General features: G+C 39.5%; 1 long non-coding RNA gene across 1 annotated transcript; it reads left to right on the top strand.

The window, feature by feature from the left end:
- Positions 1 to 2,000: 2,000 nt before the first annotated feature.
- Positions 2,001 to 26,836, top strand: LOC119722622. The gene is made up of 2 exons (XR_005270463.1): positions 2,001 to 2,840; positions 20,380 to 26,836. It is a non-coding gene; the product is annotated as an uncharacterized LOC119722622 (long non-coding RNA).
- The last annotated feature ends 438 nt before the right edge of the window (positions 26,837 to 27,274 follow it).

The following is a 27,274-nucleotide window of genomic DNA, read 5'->3' as shown; positions in this document are numbered from 1 at the left end:
ACAAGTTTCCTGCTTATATTAAATAGGCAAGTAGCTTTGATCTAGTGAATATCAGAAGGAAAAGAGTCTATATTTTAAATTCAGGAAACAACTTTTCTGAAAATCAGCATGTATTGATCATGAGCGACTCACGAAACGGGGGAAGTCCATTATATTTTAGAGCCATATTTACGGGGCTATGGCGACACCTAAATATGGTTTTAAATTTGTAGCTATTGTTAGCCTATTTGACTGTTCGTCTTTAGTTTGTGCAATGTTTATTTCACTTGGGAAACTAATCCCTTTATTTTTCTTCCTTTTTTAACTCCAACCAAAAGATTTGTTACTCATATTTCATACATAAAATAATTCTTTACTCTTTTACACAGGACTCCTGGTGACATCCACAGTACAATATCTGCATCAACCAGTACCCAAAACAAGAATCTAAAAGACGACAAAGAGTCTTCACCACCTTTGCTTCCTAGTCACGACTGCAAGATTGCTGATCCTCATAAAAGCAAACCTTCGCCCATTGAAAAACACTTTTCTTCTAGCAAGAGTTTGAGAAGTCATGATTTGTTAAAAAAAAAAAAAAAAACTGAATAATAATCACACATATTTCTCTCTTTTTTTAGCTTTTTTTTCATAGGATAACGCATGTTTTCATTCTACACAGGACTTAGGACTTTTTTTCACATCCGATTGACTTCAAACCTGGCACATACTTAGACCACAATCTGAAGATTCAGTCTGAATCATGACATTCTGATGACATGACATCCTCACGCCGAATCATGATGTCATGATGACATCATCACGTGTCATGTGACGTCTGACCTCCATTTCAGTATTCACTTGTGTGTACTTGTTACACTCCGTTGTACTTATTACACTCAGTTGTTTTTACCGAGCCCACTGGTAACTTTTAGAGTGTCATGCTTGTCCAATGTGCCTCTTATATTCAGTTGTGTAAAAAGGGAAATGGTGATCAGAGGTCATGACAATATTGTTTTTGTGGTCCTAATTCATGATATACTGTATAATAATAGTTAAAATACACGTCTTTAGCACTTTTTAGACTTGGGTCATGAAAAAGTGGCAAACAGAAGATTAAAATATGATAAACAGCAGCAAATAGGGTATACAAAGTTCATTGACCTCTCAAAGGTCACCAGAGGCATAACGGTTCGCATCTGAAATGCATATCATGGCAAGAATACCAAAATTGTTCATATTGGTCAAGAAAAAAATCGGGTTTTGAATTGTAAATCTTGTATACATAGAGCAATACAAAGTTCATTGACCTCTGGAAGGTCACCAGAGGTCATATACGACATGGTCATAATTTTCATTGTATGAAAACCTATGAACATTGGGTCATAGGAAAGTGGTGTTTTCAAGAATAGGTATAAATAGAATTTGTAAAGGTCATTGACCTCTCAAAGGTCACCTGGAGCCAAATATGTAATGAAATGCCATATCTGAACTTTTTCTTCATGGCATATGCTGCTCACAAAGTGCGCAATTCTGTCACTATGCCACTCCGGCCACTAATAAGATTCAAATAATGCAGCAATAATTCAGTTTTGACCACTGAGCATATTTAGGCACGAATCCAGGAGGGGGGGACAACCCCCCCCCCCCCCCCCCCCCCCCCAACCCAGCTCTGTCAAAAACAAGCTTTTTTTTTCAAAGAAATTCATGGGGAAAAAAAACATGTAAAAATAAAAACAATTCCAGCTCGACACCCAAAAAATGTTGCTAGAAATAATGTCGGCCTTGCACAAAATACGTACAGAGCCAACTTGGTCAGGGGGTATATGAATCACCCCCATTGAAAGTATGGTACGAGACCCCCCCCCCCCCCCTTTTTTTTTATTTTACGGAGGCCAAGAGTCCGGGGGAACAGTGTCTACATTTCTGATTTTTTTTTTGCCAATGAAACCCCCCCCCCTTGCGAAAATTGCTGGATCCGCCCCTGATATTGACATGTATTATTCCCATAAAAAAAATACTTACTGATGGCGAGGTAGGACTAGGAATCGTACGACGGGTGAAGCGCTAATTCCTTGCGCGCTTTGTTAATGTTACGTAACTCCGATGCAACCATTCTTGTACTACGTAAACGCCAAGCTGTCTGAACAATTTCACTCGAGTACTATAAGAGCACCTCGCTTCACCAGCTGTATGATACATTCGTACGCAATTCATGCGACAATTCAAACAAAGAGATTCTTCTGGCAATCGGACAGTAAAGTTGAGTTCAATCATGGCAGCGGACTACAGCCGATGACCATCCAGATTTTAAAGCGAACGCAACTAGTTCCGTAACTCAAACAAAAACTCAATCGACTCCGTCGTGCATCGTTTGGAGAATCCAACGAACAATCTAGCTACACGCCCCAATCAAGCCAGCACGGATATCAAACAACGTCAGGAACTGAATAAATTGGCCGACCGTTCCCCAAGGCTGGGCCAGAGTTGAAGACTACATCGTAGACGACTTGGCTGACTAATCGGACGATGAAAAACATTCCGGAAAGCAGAATAATGGCGACGACCAACATGACCAAGCAGGCAGAAGCTGCAGAAAAAACCCAAACAAGGCCAATGCTCGCAATCCTGTACGCCCTCTTCTTGCTGCGCATTATTCATCAATGCTTCGGAATCGACCAGTTCCACACCTGCTTCCAGTTCCAGTGCGGAACTGCAGGCCACGTCGGAACCAACTCTCATTCCTTGGCCTTGCGACACGTAGACAGGCCTCGCTCGCCGATTGCAACCTTGTTCAGCAAACTTCTTCAGCAACCAGCGATTCCGCCACAACATGGCAAGATTCAACGACCTCTGCCCAAAGGGTAAGCTGAAACCTTGTTTTCTTGTTTTAACGACACACGGGTCAAGCCCGAGTCCATCATTTGCAGCTATCCGAAAAGTAACTGGCGTAATTATTGTTGAAAAACATACTTGGTTGAAAGATAGTAAGTGGACTAAACTCCTTGTAAAATTATTCTTTCTAGCAAGCTGTCTTTTTGAAGAAATCAACGAAAGAAGGCCTTTCCAAGGTGTGTCTTAATTTCTGTTAATAGTAGTTCGTTTATTTTTTATTCGGCGAAGCCTGCGCAAGCGTTGGCACGATGCATACGTACGTACGCGTCGGATTGGTGCGCGACATCGCGTAGCTGCAATCGGCTAGTGAGAACGTGTCTCGGACGCTGAATTCAGGCCCAATTCAAAACATGATTCAGCAACTTTTGATTTGAAATCGAGATCCTAAAATGTTGTTTTTCTCGAACTATACAGCTGAAGCTGAGCTGAAACTTCATCACGTTAAATGTTCAGCACCCTTCTTTAGCGGTCCTACTAAAGCGGTCCTACTAAAGCGCGTCAACAAGCGTCAACAAGTTTTAGTAGTCGTTAAGTGCGCGTCAAAAAAAATTTATAGGCTTTTGAAAAATAAAAACAGCTTTATATGGTAGAAAAAGCAATAATTAACATCTTCTGCATATCAATTAAAGTTAAAATTACTTAAAAAGTGGTTTTCCAGCGCGAAATCTACGACGGGTTTTTCGGTTTAGTACTGCGCAATAGTCGTAGCCTTGTTGCCATTTTGTGATTGGACAATGAACGACGTTCATTTGATGGTGTCTTCGTATCTCCAGTGCAAGTAGGTGCAAGCGCGGTCGCAAGTAGTGCTGCTTACGCACCTGGGATCCTGGGTTCCGTCCGCACTCAGCACAATACGTTCAGAATCATTTTAGTGGAAGAAAACACATTTCCAATTTTCCAAATGATCTATGATTTCATCGTGAAATCGTTTAGACACACCCCCATAAATGCATGAAAGTGAATACGGAATTGGAGTGTTAAGTAATTCTTCCGGTCGCATTATCAGTCCTTTTTAGATACATGTATTACTATTAGGGAGGTATTTTTTTATTAAGTATAATTAAAGAAAGCATGAATATAGATGAATAATATAATTCTTCCATTCCCAAAGTTTATGCACAAAATTAACATGATTACTGTCCAACGAATCATTGCAGATAGCTTGCAATGTTCATTTAAATATCGAGATGTATACACAGTTGGGTTTTGTGAAATGATTTTTCTTTTCCCCTTTCTGTATCATTATGTGAACGAAATGTGTCACACAAAAAACCTGCAGAATCTGGCCTTGTACGATGAACATAATATGTACATGCGGCGCCCGTACGTGTACACGGTACCGTACGTACTTACGTACATGTACTTCAACGTCGTTAATTGACCAATCACAAAATGGCAACAAGGCTACGACCATTGATCTCCATATACACAGACTGGATAGGACATCGCGCCGTGTTTGTGCACGAATGCGCGGCCGAACAATGGCGGCGCGTTTACTGTCAGACGGGTCAACGCGCATTGTGCTTTCACTTTGTTTACTTTGGAAAATGGATTGTTTAGTGAAATTTTTCTTACAGGAGGGAGTTTCAAGCGCTCCTCCAAAACAATCTTAAAAAAACCCCTGAACGATGAAGAGTTACCCTCCAAGCAGCTTTTCCACACTTTCTTGATATACACATTCTTCTTATGCATTTTCGAAATTCAAGAACCCCCCATTTCCTTTGCCCTTTTTTTTTTAAAAATCCCTCCTCCTCCCAAAAATGATTGTAAGTAAATTGCCATTTCATTTTTGGCACATTGGTCATTAGAGCACACTGAATTACTCCATCAACGAAATGAATAGTTGTATTAATAATATGCTGAAATGACATCATCTTTTTTTAACTGAACACTCACACGAGAAATTGTATGGAGATTCATTCAAATGATTGATATATTTATTAAAAAACCTGAACATAAACCAATTACAATCTAAAAGGTAAAAAAAACACTTCATTTTACAAAGTAATCAGTAAAAACTTCTTCCCGTCCCTAGATTGATCAGGGAATGACATCGTTTACCTCTTTGTGATATTGTGTGAAAGGAGATGAATCACAAACCAAAATAGTACTATTATAATACTAATTTTGTCAAAGAATAATTCAAGCTACGCACGGCCTTGCAATTAAATGTTTAGCTATACTTCTGAAAATAAATATAATTACTTGTAAGTGTAATGGGAATCGTTTTTGTGAGCGAATATGACGGTGTATATGACTATAGCTAGTAATCTTATATAACGGCGTACACAACATAATTTCAAACCGTAAAAGTACTCATTGCTTTCTTCACCATACAAACTGTCAATAATGTGACAGTCATCTTGGGAGCTTATAAAAATACTTGCGTTGAACTCCACAACTTCTTTCCAAAACCAAAATCAATCAATGTTAAAAGTTCCACATCGTAAAAATTGATTAAGTCAACACTTAGATGCCTATCACATCGCATGTTCCATTCAGTGGATGATACAGTCGATTCTATCCCTCCGTGAAGTTCTCCATTTTCATCCGGCTCAGTCCTGCAGCTGGAGGTTTTTGCTATATGGCTTTGTTGAAGTTCTTTGTTTGATATGAAGGTCAATCGGCCAGTTGTGCAGTAAGTTAGTAGCATAAACAATCTCCTCGGTTTCTCTTTATAAAGAAAAGAATAGAAACATTTCGGTAGGCGTTAAGCCAAGGCAGACATAATTCAATCAGATTTTGCATATAAAAGTTATTCGGATAAACTATCTTAAACAAGTCAACTTTTGTTCATTGCCATTGCCGGGTCAATCATGCACGTTTAGGCCTATGTCTTTTAAAGAAAAATGATGCCGACCACTGAGCATGACAGGCCTAGATCGCATGGAATTTGAACAGAATATCTCGCTAGCTACCACACAGGCCCGTCCCCTCAAACTCAGAGCGACATAATTTGCTTTGTCATTCCCATGTTCATATTCCTCCATGCCATGTTGTATAGGCCTCGTTAAAAAACAACTTACTTGCGAATAATTGTCCTATTCTTCAACGCTCCTTACTTCCCGACTCCAGCAATCTAATGCTGCGCACACCTTGACTATACTCCTCGTCGAGTTTGATCAAATTAGATCTCTGTTTCTTTTATTCTTTCAAAAATGACAAAGAAACCGAAGAAAACCCAACTTCATTTTTTAATCCTCCGTTCGAAAGTGTACACAACTCGAATGCGAAATTGTGTTCTTTACCCTTTTTAAAAAACGCGCGCGCGGACGCACGTTCGTACGCGATGTCCTATCCAGTCTGTGTATATGGAGATCAATGGCTACGACGCAGTGGTTTAGTATTGGCCGCCATCTTGTTTGAGATCTACATACTACGCATGCGTGGAGTGTACCATTCACACATAGGGGTTTCTTTATACTATACGCTTTGCGTAACCTCGTTTGGTTTTTGCATTGGGATTTTTTGGCAGACATTGTGAACCGTGTCAGTCGGCATATTTGTCAAATAATTAGCCAAGTACCGTGACCAAGTTTTGCATAATTTATAATTGAAAAAAAAAAATAGTTTTCCTAATTTCTTAATAAACGAGGTATCGCTAAGCGTATCGTATAAAGAAACCCCTATGCGTGAATGGTACACTCCACGCATGCGTAGTATGTAGATCTCAAACAAGATGGCGGCCAATACTAAACCGAAAAACTCGTCGTAGATTTCGCGCTGGAAATCCACTTTTTAAGTAATTTTAACTTCAATTGATATGCAGAAGATGTTCATTATTGCTTTTTCTACCATATAAAGCTGTTTTTATTGTTCAAAGGCCTATACAAAATTTGTTGACGCGCACTTAACGACTACTAAAACTTGTTGACGCTTGTTGACGCGCTTTTGTAGGACCCTTCTTTAGATTTGAGCACTTTTGTTGCTTCTAACGAACAAAATGCACAAATTACAAATGATGGACTATATACCTTTAAGTGTAAGTCCGAGTAACCTGGACCCTACTTAAAAGTACCATGGACTATCTCCATGATAGTACTTATCACCTTTTTGAGTGCCCGACCACTTGTTTAGAGTTGTTACGATCAATCTTTTTTTGAGTAGTCGGGCACAACCCTAGTCTGTAAGAGACCTGTGGCGCTAATGCCATGGGTGTATTATGTCAGCAGATTCGCTGATTAATTAGGCAAGACCCCAGCCTCGACTCCAGGGGCGCGTGCTCGTTCCTTTACACTACGATCGCGCAAGGCATGATGGGAAACAACATGGCGCTGCGAGATCGTATCCACGCAACCTCGATCCCACGGTGACGAGCAGTACGCGCCCATCACTACCTGATCTCTCACCCTGGTATTGGATCATTTGCATGTGCAAGATTTTTGAACACGTATGCAAATGAGAAATAGTCTGGTGCCTGCATGTGCGTTACATTATCGTTCGTTTTTGTATGCAGTGTCTGGGGTAAAAACAGAGTCAATTCGTCGGAGCGCGAGCACATAGCGTGAGTTACGAAAACGCGATTTATTTAATTAAACTGTTACGATCTTATCGAGACAACATGCAGTATCACATTTCATATTAATATGAACAAATTGGAAAAGGAAAGGAATATTTTTGATAAGGCGTGGACGAATGACCGTGAAAACACGTACTGCACGTTGTGAATAACAACTCCAAGTACACGATCAAAATCCATTACTAGCCAATTGCGATATCGAATCAGGATACAGGAAGAAAGTTTACTATCCAGGGTTTATGGAAATAAAGTAAGCACTGGGGACGAGGTTGGTATCCACGGGGCACGAGGTTGGCAAGACCCCGCCTCTTGACCTCCTAGACTTTGACCAATCAGCGGGCGCTTTCTATATCGGGTTTTCGAACATTCACCGGTTGAAGCCCTGCGTCACGAGCTATGCATTATCCATAGATATAGAATAAAAAGACTAAATCGGCAGCGCGTGCATACGCGCCATAGAATGTGTGCACAAATTTTCCCGTTCCCGCATAGACGCTCTACGCGCAGTGCGTGGGGCAAAACGTGCGTTACGCGCACCTACATTCCCGTAGGTTTGTGCACAAACTTGCATTTTTATGTCCATAAAAGTAACATTTTTTACCAGTAGTTGTTATGTATCCAACAAAATTCAATATGTATTTTCAAGCTGGATAGTTACCTCGAAGTTTGCTCCATTTTCCACTCGTATTTATTGTTCGTTTCAAAATGGTGGTGCGCGTTGCTAAAAATCTCCACATAAATGTCAGCTTATCTGATAAAATGTGAATAAAGACATTGTTTATGAAGAGCAATGAAAAGAAAAACGTAGAATGTAAAAACTGCTTTAAATTACCGTTGAATTATTCAAGAAAATTGTGAAATGTTTCCATGGATGATTTTAGAGATTTGTGTTACAATTATTATCTTTTTGTGTTACAATTATTATCTTTTTGGGATGAGAACAATTTACTTGGATTGCATTATAATTATATGTCTGACTTTTAATGACAATAATATTGCCCCTGAAAACCGGGTTTCGAATGAAATTAAATTACACTCCCGTAATGTTCTGGACTTCTGAATAACCTAATTAACTCCTCAAGTTTATTTACATTGTGTTCTACTTTTAGTAAAATTTTGTTCAACATTGTGAGATTCTTGCGCCTTCTTGAAGATTTTCAGATGCCGGGATACGCGCGCCACTAGAGATCCAGAGCAAAATAACACACATTTATTTGAATTGTTTAATTTTTTAAAAATAAGTTTGTGAATTGAAGGGCTTGGGAGGGGCGTGCACCCCACCGCCTCCCCCCATTGTCCAACAGTACAAAGTACTACAAAACTACATCTGATTACGGCGTATGACATATACCCTGAGGAGGGACAATGGAGAAAAAAAATGTTCTGGGTGTTATCCCTTAAAAGCTGCCGTGAATTTAGATTGTAGAACAGCACAACAACTACGGAAATAAGACGTTCAAAATGATCATTGTTCTGTTTGTTGATGAAGAAAATAACACTCAAAAGAGCTGGATGCAAGGTTTTTTTAAGCAACGCGCACCAGCATTTTAAATCGGGGAAATAAATACGAGAAATAAAATGGACCAAACTTCGAAATGAACATGCAGCTTGATGACCCATTTTGAATTTTGTTGAAAAAAAATATCACTTTTGCGGGCATAAAAATATGTCTTTCCATATAAACCTACGGGGAAAAAAGGTGCGCGTAACGCAACTTTTGCCCCACGCGCTAACAAAATGGCGCCGCCCATGACAGAACGCGCGTCTGTACGCACTGCCGATCAAGTTTTTTTCTTCTATATCTACGTGTATATCATGTTTATATAATATTGGATGGCTTTGAGGTGGATACAAGAATATATTGCACGAGTGCAATACATTCTTGTATCCACCGAAAACAAGCCATCCAATATTATTATTATTATTTATATCAGGCTGACTTGATCCGCAAGAAGCACAATTCAAGACACTGTCTTCATTACATCTTGTTCGTTTACATCAAACGTTTTGAAGCTGTCACTGTAATTGTTCATAGTGCGCGTATACCTGGCCTTCTGTGCGTTGCATGCGCGCGGCGTGTTCCGTGTTCGACGGTGTACGCGCGCGCTACGCTCTGTTGAGTGGTTGACAACTGTGACTTTCTATGGTCTTGATCAAGCGGGAACCTGCGAAAATGCCTGGATTGACTGCAATAACAATGTTATAGACCGCTTGCAGATGCGTTCGATAATCGACGCGCGAAGGCGCGCGACGCCATGTTTTGGGACAGACGTATATCTATCCATGCACATGTTGTCCCATAACATGGCGTCGTGCACCTCCGCGCGTCAATTATCGATCGCGTCTGCAAGCGGTCTATTGCAGTCAACTTTTTATGAAAGCATACAATATGCTGATTTCTTTTTTACCGCCGGAACCCTGATATAAATAATAATTATAAAATATTGGATGGCTTTGAGGTGGATACAAGAATAAATTGCACGAGCTAAGCAATATTGCACGAGTCGAAGACGAGTGCAATAGTGTCATAGCGAGTGCAATATATTCTTGTATCCACCGAAAACAAGCCATCCAATATTATTATTAATATCAAGGCTGACTTGATCCGCAAGAAGCACAATTCAACACACTGTCATCATTAACGCGTTTTCATCAAACGTTTTGAAGCTGCCACTGTAATTGTTGACAACAGTGCACGTATACCTGGCCTTATGGGCGCTGCATGCGCGCGGCGTGTTCCGTGTTCCACGCGTACGGTACGCGCGCTTACGCTCTGTTGAGTGGTTGACAACTGTGACTTTCTATGCTCTTGATCAAGCGGGAACCAGCGAAGATGCCCGGATGACTGCAATAACAATGTTATTGCAGTCAACCGGCTACTTTATTATTGTAGTCATCCGGGAACTTTTTATGAAAGCATACAATACGCTGATTTATTTTTACCGCTGGAAGCCTGATATAAATAATAATCATAGACAGTGGCGTAGCCACGGGGCGGCGTGGGGGCTGCCCCCCCCCCCATGAAACCTTGTCCCCCCCCCCCCCCAGTGCCCCCCCCCCCCCCCCACTGAAAATTTCCTGGCTACGCCACTGATCATAGATATTGCATTACAAAACACTGCATTCGAATATCCATAACACTGTACTGTTCACCTTTTGCGTCCAAATACTGTGACGTTCACAATGAACATTTATGCACTCCGAACTACTTCACGTTTTTGACTAGAATGCATTATCAAGCCAGAAATAACTTGTACGTGTACCTAAAATGTATACTGAAATTTTGTCATCCCCTAATGCATTTCTTTGCAGTCCGTTGCCGTGTCACGCGTAGCGATGGCCAAAACAAGGTTTTTAGAAATTTCGTAATTTTCATGGCAAACAACAACTGATCCAAACAAACAAAGTTGGTTTAGGTAGTTAAAGACCTACTTCATACATCTATCAAGGTATTTTTTTTTTCTAAAAAAAAAAAAAAGGATTTCGATGCATTTTTACGATATTATTTCACGGACAAATTGACTAAAAATTAGGTCATGAAATTTCCGTTTTTTTTTCGAGAACGACCAAAGTCTCCCAAATGTTTAGTAATCAAACGAAAGAGTGAACCTTCATCTACCAAAAAAATCTCGTGAACGTGATGTCGTTAATGAATTCGATGTACACCTAAGTTTCCAATAACTTCCATTTTTCACAACACCGCATAGAGCGAGGAACCCAAACACGGTGTGACCTTGTGACCCATACGCCCACTGATTGGTCGAGCTCGCGCTCGAGTCGAGTATGGCCTGCTTAACATTCATAAGTCATTCATTGCGAATATACTATTCACAATTTTTTTCAGGCCAAATACGTCGGCGTACGTTTACACGCGTACATTGTGATTGCAAATCATGAAATCTCGCAAAAGTCCTCATTTTTCAAACGGCGATCTGGACCAAACATTAGAAGTCTCCTACACGTGTTTCACATGAAAACGAAGCGTATACTTTCCCTCTATCTACTAAGCCTTGCCATTTGTTTTGGCCTTTTTAAGAATAGAATGTACACCTAAAAACTATCGGTCCTCGATTTTGTTGAAAAAAATATGATTTTATTTGACAGGCCAGTTATTTTTGTTATCAAAATAAAGCACACGATTTCAACTTTTCACTTATTTTGCCATCATGGCCAACAGTGCATGTATCGATGCACTTTTTGTGTTTTTCTGTAGTCTCGAGTAAATCTTGTAAAATCTCGCGTACGCTTTTGGGCCATGCGTGCTAGAACTGAGGTCAAACAGGTGTGTGTGCGTGACACGGCTACTACTGTCTAGGCATCATAGAGCTCTAGGCATAGATCATAGACAGTGTGAGGAGCCGGTGTAGCGTGAATATCCAACTCCATGAAATGTGGACTCATTGGAAGTACTGCGCACGCGTGAGTGCGATACTGTGCTATTTTTAGGATCATTTCGGGACAGTTACCTGTCACGTGCGAGGGATCAACCAATAATAGGGAAATAGGGGTCCGATTTTCATAGGAGTCGAATTTTCATGTGACACCGGTCTTCACTGCGTGATAATGACCGGGTTTGGGGGTGAACAGCGGTCACCCCGTGACAACACACAGAACGTGCCACGCGCGCGTCAATCGCCATTAAAGGGTTGTTTACATCTTAATCGCCAGCTGAACTCTCCATTATTTAGCTAGAGGGATGTTTCAAAAAGCATGAGGTGAACTTGTTGAATAAAATCGGGATTTTTTTTACCGAAATATTTTATTTTTTTTTGACCGAAAAGGTATTTATGAATGGGAATAAATATGTGCTCGATCGGTATTAATCACTCTGTTTAAGACCGCTTAGAGTCTGGGTGCAGGTGCTGATAATTACCCTCGCCTCCAACCTCGTCTCCAGTGCTTACTTTATTTCAAACGTTGTTTCCAATAGTAAACCCTGGATAGGAAACTTCCTTCCTGCATCCCGCAATTGGCTAGAAATGGATTTATATCGTGTACTTGGTGTTGTAATTCACAACGTGCAAGTGCGTGTTTTCGCGATCATTCGTCCACGCCTTCTCGAAAATATTCCTTTCCTTTCCAGTTTGTTAATATTAATATGAAATGTGATACTGCATGTTGTCTCGTTAAGATCGTAAATAACTTTTAAAAGTAGGATATAAACATCCACACAACTTTCCTTTCAAAACTGGGCGTTTTTGTGTTATTCCTGTATCATGCGTGCGAGAACGAATTTCGGGGTCCACTTTTGCGACCCCATAAATTCGAGCTGTTTGGATGCTAGTTGTGATTTCATTCGTACGCGTAAAGCCTTTCGCGGACGCTGAAGAAAACACATTTTTTGCATTGGTGATTGGTCACCGCGCGCTGTTCCCGAGACACACAACGTGTATAGGGTACATGAGAACGACACGAAAAACGTATTCGTACTCCGTCATGTTCGATGTAAACAAGCGTGTATTTCCCCCCCCCCCGTCTTTTCTCGGGAACGGTAAGACATTAGGTTGGTTTCCTTTCAACCAGATGTTTGAAATTGGCTAAGTAAACAATCCAAAACTAACATTTTCGGGGATTTCAGGACCTAGTGCCCCTTTAAACAGAGTGATTAAAACCCTCGAGCACACATGTATTCCTATCTATGATGTACAAACAGTGTGTGCGCATTGTTATACGGCACTGAATTTTTACTCCTTTTTTTGAGATACCGACTTAAAGCAATTCCAACTTGAGTCAAGTCTATGACGGAACGGGAACATTTGTGCGCACTCTATGACGCGTATGCACGCGCTGCTGATTTAGTCGTTTTATTCTATATAGATATATAGAATAAAACGACTAAATCAGCAGAGTAATCTCTGACGTCATGATTACGTCATCAGGTGTCAAATTACAAGTGATTTTATCTGAAAAAGTGACCAATTATTTTCACCTATAACTCTTGATCTCAATTATCAATGATGTTTGTTTTCTGTAATCAGATAGATCATTAATTGATAAACATTTTTGGGCGTGTACGTAAACTCGCTTGACCTTTACTTCCGGGTCTAAAAGCAGGTCAAAGTTAGGGGAATTCAAAACAAAGCAAAATTTCTTCCGAACGGTTTACGTTTTTTTTTCGTGAGGTTGTAGACTATGCCGTGAGAATATTTCGTGTTCCCAGACATAAAACCGCTTGACCTTTTCTTCCGGTGTTACCGAAAGTGCACTAAAAACTGAATATAAATCAAAAGCATTATACTACAGACATATATATTTTGAAAGTGTTAAATGAGGAATGCCAGACACAAACAAAAAAACAGCGTGATGACGTAACTTTAACTCTATCATTTAACTCTATCATATGATTTAACTCTATCATTTGATCCATGTCGTATATCTTAGCCAAAATAACGATACCATTACAGTGTTCACCTTTTGCTTCCAAATACTGTGACGTCATTAAACCGGAAGTTCGGTGTTATTATCAGATTAATAATACATACACTTATATTCTCCAAATTTTCATACGTTATTTAACTTCACAATGAACATCCACTCCGAACTAAATCAGTATTCACTTCCCGTTGTTGACTAATGACGTTCTCAAACCAGAAATAACTTGTATGTGTACATAGAATGTTAACTGAAATTTATTACACCGTTAAAGATGCATCCCCGTCCGAAGATGTTTTTAAATAATCTGACGTCATCGGGTTTCAAATTACAAGCAATTTAAGGGCCACATTTGTGAAAGTAGTTTCTGCTATATCTTTAGACCTAGAAAAGGTATCGTGTTCGTTTTTGCGTGAGGTTGTGAATGATGCCTCGGGCAACAATTCTTATTCCCGGGCACAAAACCGCTTGACCTTCACTTCCGCCGTTACCTGAAGTGCAGTTTAAATTGAATATAACTCGAAAGCGGGAGATTTTTACTATAAGCAAATAAATAATGGAAGTGATCAGAATGGAATAAAGAACACAAAAAGCATTATGACGTCATCATGTAAAAGGACGTCCTCTAGCGGTACATCAAAAAGGGTTTCCTCTTTTTATTTAAAAAAACCATCTGTCCAAATCACCCCTTGTTATTTTTTTATCAATTACATAAAACATTGCAAGGTTTCAAAATTATGACGTCATCAGACCGGAAGTTACTGTAGGGAGAATTTGAAAATGATCTTTCTTTTTTTTCATTTTATCATTTGATCACTTATGACTTTCTTCGTAGCCCAATTAATGATATCCGTTACAATGTTGACCTTTGGATCTTTAATGCTGTGACATCATCAAACCGGAAGTTAGATGTTATTATCAGATTAATAATACATACACTTATATGTTATGCTTTCATGCCTTATTTTAACTCCATAATGGAAATATTTCCTCTCCGAACTAAATCAGTACTCACTTTCCCTTTTTGGACTGATGACGTCATCAAACAAGAAATAACTTGTACGTGTACATAAAATGTATACTGAAATGTGATACATTTTTGTTTTAAACAAAGTTGGTTGCATTTTCGTGATCCTTTATGTCAGAAACGTCAAATGATTCATAACTTACTTAACTGGGCCTGTGTCTTATGAAAAAGTTGCCGGCCTGACCACTCTGCGTTTGTAACTCAAACGCCTTGACCTGTAGTGTTTTTTTTTTTTTATTGGTACAGCACTTTGGAAGATTCCCATATCTGGGCCATCACTAATTTTTCCCTTCAGTGACCTATCAGCTATCAGAAAGTGATAATATGTCCTAAAAAGTCAAAATTAGCAGGGAAAACATTCAAGCATTTACCTAAGAAAACACTAAAAAATGGGTCGTATGTATAAAAACTAGCATTTGCTTTTACTACCCATTTTTAAGCATTTACTTGCATTTGTATGAATAAAAATGTAGCAAATGCTTTTACTGGAAAGCATTTGCTGAAAGCTAAAAGTATTTACTTTTTACTTGGCTAGCTTTCGCTAGACTAGAAGTGTTTACTTCATTTCGTATGAATAAAAAGAGTAAATGCTTCAGATTTCAAGCATTTACTGGTCATTTTTCAAGGCTAGGTTGGGGCAACCTTGAAAATATAAAGCAAATACTTCTGCGCAAAAACTGCTGCATTTATTAATATTAATCGCCCCAAAATTGACACAAAACGTTAATAAACTACATATAATACCATACACTGTATTTTGACTAACATTTATGCGCAATTTAAATGCTTTTTTATTATGTATTTTATTACTAGAATTAGAAACGATAATTTCGCATTTTGTTCACGATATGAGAAGTGTTAGCGTAAAATTCAGTACGGCACGGAATGATTAAAGATAAACTTTATCCAACGGCATCCTGGGGACTGAACAAAATGAAATCATTTGTTTAGTTTATTAGGTCACCAATCTTTGCAAACTACTTTTTTTTTTTGATATTTCAATAAACAAAACTCATCGAATCTTATCGAATGTTGGTGTGATTTTACCCACTTTAACACGTCTGTGATTTTTTATGCAATTGAGACGTCTACAGGACGTCTACAGGACACTGTGGACCTTTACAATTTTCATGAATGATGAAAGTATACTTTTTGTATTCTGCAACTGCCGAAAAGTGTCATCATTTTTGCTGGATTTGAGGATCAAAATGTTTGTACTACTACATGTACTGTGTGCATCACCTTGATTTGGACTATTACACCACGTGTAAACCCTGTGTGTGTGCGGCAGTTCGTACACACAAAAGAAACCCTATTGTTGGCAATCATTCGTCCATGAAAACAATCCAACAGTAAGAAGCATTTGCTGCCTGTTGTCTAGTAAATGCTGAACAGTAAAGGAAAACTTTAATTCATACGAAATCAAGCATTTGCTTTTCCTTAATGCTTGTACTCCAAAGTAAATGCTTTTACTTTTTGCTTAAACTTCCTAGCATTTACTAGTTTTTATACATACAACCCAATTGTTCAGACAAGTCTCATAGGTTTTGTTGCACAGGGTGACAAGTGATGGCCAAGATACGGAATTCAACGAGGGCCAAACTGCACTGGGGGAAATTTGTTTTTGAAAAAGCATTCATAATTCACAAATAATGTGTTATAATTCCAAAACTATATAATATTCTGTTATTTTACAGTTTACTGGGCTTATTTTTGTTTAATTACTGACTCGATATTTCGCGAATTTAGGGGTTGTTTTGCGGTCTGATACGCATGTCTCATTCTTAATTAAACACATAAAAAAAATTAATTCCTGAGCTCATTCTTAAGCACAAAATGCACGGGAATATCCATTCTTAAGTTTTGGATTTTGCATTATAGCACGTTAATTAGTGAAGGTTTTGCTCTTGTGCTCAAAATTATAATTAACGGTCAATAATTAGCGCTAATTAGGCCATTATTAAGCATGTTATGCACGGGATATCTCATTCTTAAGTAATCGGTCATTGATATATTTTACTAATCGAAAACTATCTTTTGGCGTTGGAACCGTGCTTGTGCGCGATATTCTAATTTAAAGGTAATTTTTTTTGGGGGGGGGTCTTTTAGGCGGTGCTCCCTTCGAAATGCACGGGGTGTGACACTTAAGAATGACGGTTTTGAAGGTTGGACACCCCACCTACTCATAGACCATTAATTGATGAATATTTTTTGTTTGTTTTTTTTACAAAAACTCGCTCGACCTTTACTTCCGTCCAAAGATGAAAATGGTTGTAGCTGTATCTTTAAAACTTAATAGATTATCGTGTTCGTTTTTGCGTGAGGTTGTAAAATGATTGCCTCTGGCAACAATAGTCCGGTGGCTTAGAGCTAATTTTGGGCAAGATCGTGACACGCCGGATTTAAGCACAAAGTTTGGTACACTTTACTGTATAGGTCGCTAGAAGATATTTAAGAGGGATGTGCCCGGTTTTGGCGGCCTAGGGAAGGTCAGACCAACGTCAAAGTTCAAAAGGTGTACAATACTGCATATAGTTGTAAATTTCCCCAAAAGTCTGAAATTTAAATTTCTGAATAGCATAAAAGAAACCAACCATATCAAAAAAATAAATTCCATCAAAAAAAAACTTTGTTCTGACACACAAAACAACTATTCATTACTAAACTGGGCTGTGTCAATGAAATAGTAGTCGGCTCGACCACCCTGCGTTTGTAAACTCAACAACTGCCTTGACCTGTAGTTCTTTATTGTTTTTACCAAATCTCATTGTGATCGGATTACGTGACAAAGCATAAATACATAGCTTTATATATTAAAGGGAATATTTGTACAACATTTGCAAACATAAAATAAAACTACCAAGTTTTTACGAAATACCTTACTAGGATGTTGGTAAATGACAGTCTAAAGCATCTTGTAGAAATGTGGCACCTGGTGTGAAGTCATTTTCAAGAAAATGTTATTTTTGTAAAAATTTCCAACGGTCGGCCGATCACCGTTGGAAAAACCTAACTGTTTTTCAACTATTGCTCTTAAATTTACTAATTTTTTTTCCAGTCCAAATTTTGTTCATGAACGGGTGCAGGCCAGCTAGACTGGTTCCCTTACCTTACAGTTTCCGGCATCTGTAAACTGACCCATTTTATATTTAGAGGATTTTTGTTGTTCTTGGTTTTTACAGCATTTTCGAACAAAAAAATTCAAACATGTCAGTGTAACAATATTTGATCAATAGATCAAATATTGTTATACTGACATGTTTGAATTTTTTAATATCAACCCCTCAAATAGTTCATTTCTGAAAATAACAGCAAAAGCCAATGATGTACATTCCCATTAAGGAATTAATACGGGTTTTACAAAATAGATTTATACACTTTGAGCGCATTATTTTCAAATGGCGTCCGTCCGCGTGGTATTCGCGACGGAGCCCTTTGCCGGTAACGGAAAATTCAGCTTTGCCATGTTAACATTTCAACCATAGTCTGGAGGGTTGACTATGGAGGCGTGAAATGGGGTCCGTACAAAAGGTACGCCACTTCCGCGCGATTGTGTACAAAGTCTGAGGACAGTCATTTCCCAACGAAAATTGGGAAAATTATAAGATGGAATTTTTGCGCCGGGGTGATATAAATCAAATTAGGTTTTGCCCTTCACCGACGTTTTAAACACTTTATACTCAGTGTGTTACCTCCCGAGTGAAAGTTGGAAAAAATCACTCGGGTGGGACTCGAACCTCCTGCTTTCTAGTGCAGATGTCTTACCACTCGACCACCGAGCTAACGGGATCGGTTGGTCGGTGATTAGGAATGTTTCTCAGTCCACGATTGTGGTCATCATTTTTGCAATGAATGACCTTCATCGAGATGATTTATGAAAAAAAAAAGTGGCGTCAGGTTGCAACATTTCTTCCCAACGTATCAATCGAGGGGTCAACAAATTCATTTACGCCATTTTTCAATGACTAATTTATGTATTTTATGCCTAATATGCAAATTAGCATCCGGCAGGCGCCATTATCTAAAAATGAACTTCAATCTATATCTCCGCAAGAACTTGTCCAAACGAGGTGTCTAAATAAACCCATGTTCTTAGAGTCAACAAATGCATCAAAGCTATTCTACAATGATTGGGCATATAATTCACGCCCATAGAACACGTCCTATTTTCTCTTTGCTAATAAATAAAGATTGAAGATTTTTTTTGGGGGGGGCCAAACTTGATAAATGTCGGCAGTGGTGTAACGGGGGGGGGCACGGAGTCCTTATTTTGACGGTACCTTTAAGCAGACACACAGCAGATACAACTACTATTCTGTTCAGCATCCCCCAACGAACTTTTCAATCACAACCACGTCAAAATAACCTATGAGCAAGGGACAGGAACGCAATGATGAACAGGGTACTTCAAGTACATTTTTAAAACCAAATCAGGGCCCAAAATGCCTGCGGACATAAAGACCAGTGCGTTCGATTACTTCCCCGGCGCTTACTCGTGCAAGTGCGACAGCGTTCGATTTGCCTCTCACGTGACTTCTCGCGCTTACTCGAGCCTAGCCCAAGTAACCGACTCGCCGAGCCGGTTACTTGGGTAAGTATCCCATAAGGCCATGCAACGTCCGGCAGGCCGTGTCTGAAACGGGCTTCCACGGAGCACGGAGCTACAAACATGGAGCTCTATGCACGGAGCTACGGCTACGAATTATTATGTAATTACTTACATCTTTAATAGGTATGTTTTGTGGTTTTCTCGTTTGCTTTCATATGCGTGACACCATTTCGCTTGGACCCTACTATCGCCATATCTTGTCCTTATGGGAAGGGCGTCCCTTTTTTATTTCTATGGTGCTCCTTTCCTTCCGACCCTTTTGGGGCTCCTGATCTAAGGGAAAAGACAAAACTTTTTTATCCCGCCGCAACTTGAACTCAACTCGGTGCTTATCGCCTTTTTAACATTGGTTGTCGTCGTTGTGCTTTCATAAAAATTCATTCATTCATTCTTTATTATTTTTACCAAATCTCATTGTGATCAAGATAATTTCGGAAGTTGACCGTTTCGTTCCACCTCAACACGAATGGAAACATTTAACCAAATGTTTTTTGCATGGCCGCCGAAAATATATATTTCAAATATATGCATTCATTGCCATTGTCATTTCTGACAATGGTCACCTGCACTTTTTTCGCACGTACTGGCGTCTTCCTTTTAGCCCATTTATTTGCCCAGATGTTCGCACAGTGAGGTTTCGATTTGTTTCGATCACGTAGAACTAAATCCACGTACATCTACTTTGGTTTTTGGAGTTCCGAACGCCGCGCACTTGCCCGCGATAATGAGCTTTTCGTTCTCAAAATATACTGTTGTTGTTTTTGGTACGCAATTAAAGTATAGATGAACCAAATGATGGATTATTTTTTCGTAATTTTGTGAACAAGGCCTTGTTTTTCGCCTATGCCGATTTTTGTGCATCAGATTTAACAGGACTTTTTTCCCTTAAGTGAGTTTTCAACCATTTGTGCTTAAACTGTCCAAGTTAATTTTTCATCTCTTTATTCATGTCCAACTATTTTGTTGACATTTTCATTTCAGATTAACGTTGCCATCTTCCTGGTTCAGCCAATCAATCTCTGCAATGTTCCTTGCGTCATGTCTTCCAAACAAGCACAAGCATTGTGTAAAGGAAAGTACCTTTTTTTCACCCAGCCATAATGACGCAGCACTTCGATGCTCATGGACACTAGGCGGGCTGCGATTTTTTTCTCCAAAGGACATCCATTTACATGCATATCTAATGCCTCGTTCTCCATAACACAAACCCAAGCAGTGCGTTCGTTTCCTTCCACCGCGCTTACTCGTGCTAGTGGCCTGATGAACAGGGGTAATAATTGTGAAGCGCTTTTTTTTTTTTTTTAAAAAAGGAGCACATTAAATATTATTTAGTCATTCAATATTATAGTTTTTGACCACCGTTTTTTTTTTATCAGGTGACGTTAATTTGTGATATCTCTAATTCTCACTAGCTCATAAGTTTTATTTCTCATTCAATGTTTAATATAAAGGCTTAATTTGTTTCCATTTAATTCATTTCATTCATTTAACAGATTATTGGTTGTGGTACATATATACATCTATGTAAACAATTGTTTACATAAATGTAAACCACAACTGTAAATGTCATTCACCTTATTTGTAATGTGTTATTGTTTTTTCCATTTTACATTTACACCTTCAAGTAAGTTTTGATGCCCCCAAATCGGTTCAAGTAGCTAATTTGCAGTATGTTGAATCACAGCCGTCAGCTGTGGTGCAGTGGCTAGACAGAGTGTATTATATTTCTGTTATTTTTTTTTCTTGTTATTGATAACAGACCAAAAACCAGACCAAATACAGGTACATTTAGTAGACAAATAGCATGAAGGAACAAAAGCATTAACTTTGTTCCATATAATATTTTTCTACTTAATGTACACGTATTTCGCCTAAGAGTTGAGAACATTTTCCTAACAAATTATTGGGGAGGGCAAAAACGAAGTGGTTAACGTCACTTATCAAAACGAAATAACCTGGGAAAACTAAGTCTCGTCGTTAACTTGACCATCATTAATATTGTCCAAAAATGTATAAATAAAAAAGAAAAAAAAGTTCCAGAATTCGCCCCTTTCGTTCACCATATCACGAAATGTGTTGCAGAATTCGCCCCTTTCGTTCCCGATATCACAAAATTTGTTGCAGAATTCGCCCCTTTCGTTCCTGATATCACAAAATTGAATTTCCGAATTTCCGACATTGGGTTTCAAATTCAATCTTATGATATCGGGGACGAAAAGGGTGAATTTCTGCAAATTCTCACACAGCGCGACGCAGAAAGACTCGACGCAGAAAGACATACACGGTGACCTTAAAAGACACAGTTATGGGTGAAGACGCTCAAAGCGACGCTAAAGACACTCACCACAACACATGAAGACTGTTGTCACGACACGTTAAGACATACACAGCGGAGCATTGAAGACAAAGCAACACGACGCGTTTAGACACCAATCGCGCCGTTTGAAGACAACTTAACACGACGCATGAAGACACACCATGCAACGCAGAAAGACATACACAGCGACCTTTTGAAGACACAGCTACGCGTGAAGACGCTCACAGCGACGCGTGGAAACTCTCACCGCAACGCATGAAGACTGTTGTCAAGACACGTTAAGACATACACCGCGCCGTTTGAAGATACTCAACGCACAGCGCGACGCAGAAAGACATATACCGCAACGCATGAAGACTGTTGTCACGACACGTTAAGACATACACAGCGGAGCATTGAAGACAAAACAACACGACGCCTTTGGACACCCATCGCGCCGTTCGAAGACAACTCAACACGACACATTAAGACACACAATGAGACGCCGAAAAACATACACAGTGACCTTAAAAGACAGGTTCGCGCGAAGAAGCTCACAGCGACGCGTGAAGACCCTCATCGCAATGCATGAAGACTGTTGTCACGACACGTTAAGACACACACCGCGCCGTATGAAGACACTCAACGCGACACATTTGACACCAGAACGCGACGCAGAAAGACATACACCAAGACTTTTAACGACGTTTACGGCCACGCTTGAAGACATTCACAGCGACGTGTCAAGACACTAAACGCGAGGAAGAAACACATACACCGCGTCTTTTAACGACGCTTAACGGCGACTCCTGAAGACACATACCGCCACCGGTGAAGACTCCGCGACGGGTGAAGACACTCACAACGGCGCGTGAAAACAGTCACTTCAACGCATGAGGATTCTTGACACGACGTGTTCAGACACACCACGCCGCGCCGTTTTAAAACACACAACGCGACGCACCTTTGTGCGTCGCGTTGAAGATACTCACAGCTACACTCACAGCGACGTGTAAAGACACTCACCGCGCCAATTTAAAGACTACTCAAGTAGCTCATCCAGTTCGACTCGGGCAAAGACAAACGATTGATTTTTTTGAAGTTCCAGACCCTTTAGTCTTTATTAAAAACGCTTACCGCAACGAAGACAACACGATGCATGTGTATACATGCCACGCAACCTTTAACGACACTACCTCGACTCGTTAATACGACACTCACAGCGATCCTTGAAGACACTCATCGCGACGCATGACACACAACGCGAAGCAGAACGACATACACAGCGACCTCTAACGACGATTACCGCGACGCTTGAAGACACTGCAAGACTCATCATCGAGTCGTAAAGACACCTCAACGCGACAATTAAAGACGCAGAACGCGACGCAGAAAGACACACACAACGACCTCGAACGGCGCTTACAGCGACGCGTTAATACACTCATTGCGACACCTTACAGCGTTGCGTGAAGACATTCACCGCGACTCATAATCACACACAACGCTCAGCAGAAAAACATACAAAGCGACCATTAACGACGATTGCCGCGACGCTTGAAGACACTGCGACACTCACATCGACTCGACAAGACACTCAACGCGATGCATGAAGATTGTTGTCACGACGGGTTGGGACACACACGGCGCCGTTCATACACACACCGCGCCGTTTGAAGACACTTGGCCCGACGCATGATCACACACAATGCAGAAAGATATACACCGCGTCTTTTAACGACACTCAACCGCAACGCATGAAGACTGTTGTCACGACACGTTAAGACATACACCGCGCCGTATGAAGCGCTCAACGTGACACATTAAGACAAAACGCGACGCAGAAAGACATACAACGCTTGAAGACACTCACAGCGACACTCACAGCGACGTGTGAAGACACTCACAGCGACGCATGAAGATTGTCGTCACAACACGATAAGACACACACCACGCCGTTTGAAGACACTCAACGCGACGGAGAAAGACAACAACAAAAAGCATCTTTGAACGACGCTTACGGCGACTCTTGAGGACATGTCACCGCCACGGGTGAAGACACCGCGACGGGTGAAGACACTCACAACGACGCGTGAAAACAGTCACTTCAACGCATGAGGATTCTTGACACGACGTGTTCAGACACACCGCGCCGCGCCGTTTTAAAACACACAACGCGACGCACCTTTGTGCGTCGCGTTGAAGATACTCACTTCAACGCATGAGGATTCTTGACACGACGGGTTCAAACAAAGCGCGCCGTTTTAAAACACACAAAGCGACGCAGAAAGACATACACCGCGTCTTTTAACGACGCTCGGCAGAAAGACACTCACCGCGACCACTCAAAGCAAAATTGTTGACACGACGCTTTCAGACACACAGCGCCGTTTAAAGACATTTAACGCAACGCAATCTTGATTGCCACGCGACGCAGAAAGCGACGCAGAAAGACATACACCGCGTCTTTAAACGACGCTTACGGCGACGATAGAAGACACCGCGACACTCACAGCGACCGTTGAAGACACTCACAGCGACGCGTGAAGACACTCACAATGACGCGTGACGACGCATGAGGATTGTTGTCACGGCGCACACACCGCGAAGTTTGAAGACTCGTCGAGGTTCAGTAACCGCACACACAGCGCGACGCATAAAGACAAACACAGCGACCTTTGAAGACACGGCTACGCGTGAAGACGCTCACAGCGACGCATGAAGGCACTCACCGAAACGCATTAAGATTGTTGTTAAGACATACAGCGAAGCATGAAGATTATTGACACGACGCGATCAGACACACTGCAATGTTTTCTAGTGCACAACCTGACTAATTAGTCACATTGATCTTCACAATTAATTACCTTTTAAATTCACATGAAGTTATTTTGGGTCCGTTCACATAGGTCCATTCCCATATTTGTCCGTTACGACTTGCCCATTAAGACGCACAACAAGACGAAGAAAGATACACAACGACGGTTATGCAGCTACAACGTTTACTGCGACCCGCTAAAGCGCACAATGCGCCGCTTGAAGCAAATACTAACGACGTTTTTGGTGTTTTTTTTCGTCAAGGAATCGTCGGTTACTTTTTTTCTGAAGGGCTTTTGTGGTGGAAGTAAACAGAAAGAGCAATATATTTCAGGCAGGGCAGCAACGCGTATGGAAGACTGCCATTTTGGAAAGTTTCAAAATCGTGGGCACTTTCGGGTGTCGCCTCTTTAGTCCATAAACCCGTGCAACTCGTGCGACTCGTGTTGTGTTGTCTTCATGGTCGAGGTAGTGTCTTCACGCGTCGCTGCAATTTGCTGACAGCAGGAACAATATAACGGAATGTCGTTTTGTTTAGTTTTCCGACGCTAGTTTTCCGAAGAGAGGAGAAGATTAAAGTTAGGTCAATCGTTCACCTGCAGAATGGTTCCCGTTGTCCAGAAGTGGACAAAGATCGGTGCAGCCCGGTCTCTGAAGCTGCTTGTTACGATGTCGTCATCCTTCCGAAAAAAAAATGCGACGCAGTTTGTGTTAGGGTTTAGACGACCGAATTGAAGTGGATGCTGTGTGGACAAAGGAACACCTTTGATCAAGATTTTTATATTTTGATATATGATTTGGATCCCTAGGGTTCGTTAAACATATGTGAACATTTTTATTACCATAATTTAAAATGCAAATTACAAATTTGTATTAAGTAAGCCTACAGTAGCCAAAACCGGTTGTATTCATTTTAATAGCCGGTAAATACTCTCAGGCACTAAAGGGTTAAATACTAATTTTGACATCGTAAAAAGGTACTCGGATGACAGCTTCAATTTACGTGTTCCTTTGCACGGATGGATACCCATGACGTATTTTTATTTTGCCTGTGAAGATTGATGTAGTATTTTAGATGTCTATATTTCATGTCTTTCCAGTCTTTTTACGCCCGCTGAGCCGATTACTTGAATATCTTTGTGTCCCACAAATACAAGTCGGTTTCATTCAATATGTATCAGGTTTTTTTCTATATGTCATAATTTTTTTGTATCCAGAAATGAACACTTATTTCTCAGCATTTAAGACCTCTTGACATTATACCGCTCTTAAAATTTTCACAGGCAATTTTTTCCCCCTACCTCTCAATGGTCATGCAAGATCGATAACGGTTAGGCCGCCTTAATTTTATTACAATTTTGATTAGATTATAGGTACATATTTTGTATATTAGAGATCAATTCAGTCAGAGAGTAGTTTTGCATCAGTCTCTTTTTCTTATTTATTTATTCATTCATTTTCATTTCATTTCTTGCACATTATTTTGAAAAAAAAATTATCTAATAATAATATTGGTTTTTATATAAAAATATAAATACTTTTATTATCTAAGTAACAAACACACGTTTACTTGCACTTTTTTTGCGGAAGCTTAAAGTGACTATCCACGTTTCCACGTTTCTTTGATAATTTATCTCGGAAAGATAGATTAAACAGATATTTATGACGTGTTACCCTGGAAAAAAAAAAAAAAAATCTGTCCGAGATACGATAGTATCTCTTTTTTTTTTCTTTTTTTCATTTATTGCGTCTAGCAATGTTGCGAGAAATAAAAATTTCTCGCAACATTGTTTACATTTTTTAGAAAAACATACGTACTTAATACATAGTTACATTATATTTAATTAATTAAAATAACATGTTACAAAAACTTATTCCAGAAGACTGTTTTTTTCTGTAATTTAGCTCTCCAATAAAGTTCTCGAATGAAAGTGTCAAAGTTGATAAGTTTGATAATTTATCTCGGAAAGATGGATTAAACAAATATTTATGACGTGTTACCCTGGAAGAAAAAAAAAAAAAAAAAAAAAATTCTGTCCGAGATACGATAGTATTTTTTTTTTTTTTTTATCATTTATTGCGTCTAGCGCTTTTATTTCTCGCAACATTGTTTACATTTTTTAGAAAAACATACGTACTTAATACATAGTTACATTATATTACATTAATTAAAATAACATGTTACAAAAACTTATTCCAGAAGACTGTTTTTTTTTCTGTAATTTAGCTCCAATAAAGTTCTCGAATGAAAGTGTCAAAGTTGATAAGTTTGATAATTTATCTCGGAAAGATGGATTAAACAGATATTTATGACGTGTTACCCTGGAAAAAAAAAAAAAAAAAAGAAATTTTGTCCGAGATACGATAGTATCTCTTTTTTTTTTTATCATTTATTGCGTCTAGCGCTTTTATTTCTCGCAACATTGTTTACATTTTTTAGAAAAACATACGTACTTAATACATAGTTACATTATATTACATTACATTATATTAAATTAAAATAACATGTAATAACAAAAACTTATTCCATAAGACTTTGTTTTTGTTCTGTAATTAAAGTTCTCGAATGAAAGTGTCAAAGGTGTTGATCCACTTATCGTCTTGATATGTCTTTAATCTTACTTTGAACATGGAATAAATTGCTATTGTTATAATCAAATTTATTTCAAATTCGAAATCAAGGCTTGTTACTAAATTAAACATTTTTGGCAATTCAAAATAATGTTTTGTTATCGCTTGGTAATACTGAGCAAATTCATTCCA

This window comes from Patiria miniata, unplaced genomic scaffold (genome assembly GCF_015706575.1).
Source record: "Patiria miniata isolate m_02_andy unplaced genomic scaffold, ASM1570657v1 HiC_scaffold_16, whole genome shotgun sequence".
Taxonomy (NCBI): domain Eukaryota; kingdom Metazoa; phylum Echinodermata; class Asteroidea; order Valvatida; family Asterinidae; genus Patiria; species Patiria miniata.
This window is presented reverse-complemented; position numbering and strand designations above follow the sequence as displayed.